Below are 2,778 nucleotides of genomic sequence, written 5' to 3'. Positions count from 1 at the left end.
TCATGAGCTGTAGATTAAAACTGAAGAAGTTGCAAAAAAGGTCGAAAGTTATGGAGCTGAGACCTGGATACGTTGAAATAACCAGAACTTTTTAATAGTTTCAGAGGTAGCTTTAGGCAATGGTTGACTAGAGCAGAGGAAAGGAATACAGTAGAAGACACATGGGTAGCTTTGAGAGACGAAACAGTGAAAGCAAGAGAGGATCAAAGAGGTGAAAAGACAAGGCTAGTAAAAAGTTTGGATAATACAGGAGATATGGAATTTCATTGATGAAAGGAGAAAATTAAAAATCTAGTAAATGAAGCAGACGAAAGGGAATACAAATGTCTAAGAGTTGAGATTAACAGGAAGTGCGAAATGGCTAATCAGGAATGGCTAGAGGACACATGTAAGGACATACAAGCATATTTCACTGGGGAATAGACAGCTACTGCCTACAGAAAAATTAGAGCGGGTTCTGGAGGAAAGAGAATGAGTTGTATGAATTTCAATACCTCATGCCTAAGTAAAGAAGGAAAAGCAGAAAGATGGAAGTATATATATACAATGGAGATGAACATGAAGGAAGTGGACGTAGATGAGGTTGAGACGGGAGATATGAAACAACGAAAAGAATTGGACATAGGACTGAAGCACCTAAGTCACAACAAGGACTTGAGAATAGAAGTCAGAACGACTGATGTGCTTGGCGTTGTCAGCTAAAACAAAAATCTTCCGTCTGGTGTACAAGATGCACGAGAAAGGCGAAATACCCTCAGACTTTGTAATAATTTCAGTTCCAAGAACTAACAGTTAAATAAATCATGGTTGCGAAACAGTGTAACGAATTCTTTTCAGAAGAATGGAAGAACTGGTAGAAGCCGAGCTAACGGCAAACCAATTTAGATTTCTAACGAATGTGGGAACGTGCGAGGCAATACCAGCCCTATGACTTATCTTATAAGGTAGGGTAAGAAGAGGCTAACCGACGTTTATAGCATTTATAGACGTAGAGAAAGGTTTCGACAATGTTGACTGGAATGCTCTCTTTAAAATTCTGAAGGTAGCAGGGACAAAAAACAGGGAGTGATAAGCTGTTTCAACTTGTAGAGAAAACAAACAGCAGTTATAAGAGTCGCGGGGCATTAAAGGGAAGCAGTGGTTGAGAAGGGTGTGAGACATGATTGTAGTCTGTCTCCGAAGTTATTTAATCTTTATATTTAGCAAACAGTAACTGAAACCACAGAAAAATTTCAAGTAGAAATTTAAGTTCAGGGAGAAGAAATAAAAGTTTCATGTTCGCCGATGACGTTGTAATTCTGTCAGAGACAACAAAGAACTTGGGAGAGCTGTTGAAGAGAATGGGCAGAGTCTTGAAAGGAGGATATAAGATGAACATCAAAAAAGCAAAACACAGATAAAGAAATGTAACCGAATTAAATCGGGTGATGCTGAAGGAATTAGATTAGGAAATGGTACACTTAAAGTAGTAGGTGAATTTTATTACTTGTCGGCAGAATAACTAATTATGGCCGGAGTAGAGAGGCTGCAAAATGTAGACTGGCAACTACAAGAAAAGCGATTTTGAAGAAGAGAAATTCGTTAACATCAGACATATATTTAAAAGTTAGAATGTCTTCTGTGAAGGTATTTGTCTGGAGTGTAGTATATATGTAAGTGATAGATGGACGATAAATAGTTTATACATGAAGAGAAAAGAAGCTTGTGGAATTTGGTGCTACAGAAGGATGGCGAAGATTAATGGTGTAGATGATGTAACTAATGAGGATGTACTGAATGGAACTGGGGAGAAAAGAAGTTTGTAGCAGAATCTGACTAGAAGAAGTGAACGGTTGACAGGACTAATTTGAGACATCAAGAGACCGGCGGTGTAGTATTGGAGGAAAGCGTGGAGCTTAAAAGTCATAGAGGAAGAGATGAATATAGTAATCATATTCAGAAGGATCTTAGTTATTCGAGATGAAGATGCTTGCACAGGATTGAGTAGCATGGAGAGTTGCTGCAACTCAGTCTTTGGAATGAAGACCTTGACAACAACAAAGTCACATGTCTTAGCAACATTGACGTGGAATATATGTTTATTGAATTCTGATATCCGATGATAACAGTGTAGATCTATCAGAACGAGTAATCAATAAATATATTTACAAGCTATCTTGGCGTACATGGAAAAATCGTATTTATATTGTAAGCAAGATCGATTCGAGAATGTTTTTCCGCACAAGCTAATTATCATCTGTAGCACCTCCTCCTCTACTTGTCCACTGTACGCTTTCAACTATGTCAATAACTGTGATTTGCATGGTATGCTGATGTTGCATGTGGGCGCCCCTTTCATCATGGCTACTAATTATGACAGGTTCCGTACAAAAATCATACAGTTGGGGTCCCTCTGGCGGCTCCCCTCACAGTTTGGTGCACCAAGGAGTGGTTTATACCACTTGGACCATAAATATGCCTGACTGTAAGTCTGGAAGCGTTCGCTTCTCTCTTTCGTATGCAAACTCACAAAATAGTAGCACATCAATGGAGCCTCGACATTGCAATCCATTCCCGCCTTGCCTCGATTCTTTTCACAAATATCTGCTGAGGTATTGTACACATCCTAGTGAGTGATGGTGCTACAAAGCAAGACACTTGTCCAGTTCCGCGCGAGAGCGGCGAACTGCGAAACGCCCGCCCAAAGTAAGTTTACACTATCAGCAATAATGCAACAAAGTCTGGTAGAGTTACAGCGAGAGTAAGCTACTTGTGGGTCCCTCGCCAATGCACACATTT

This window comes from Schistocerca gregaria, chromosome 4 (assembly GCF_023897955.1).
Source record: "Schistocerca gregaria isolate iqSchGreg1 chromosome 4, iqSchGreg1.2, whole genome shotgun sequence".
Classification (NCBI taxonomy): Eukaryota; Metazoa; Arthropoda; class Insecta; order Orthoptera; family Acrididae; genus Schistocerca; species Schistocerca gregaria.
Note: the sequence above shows the minus strand (reverse complement) of the source record.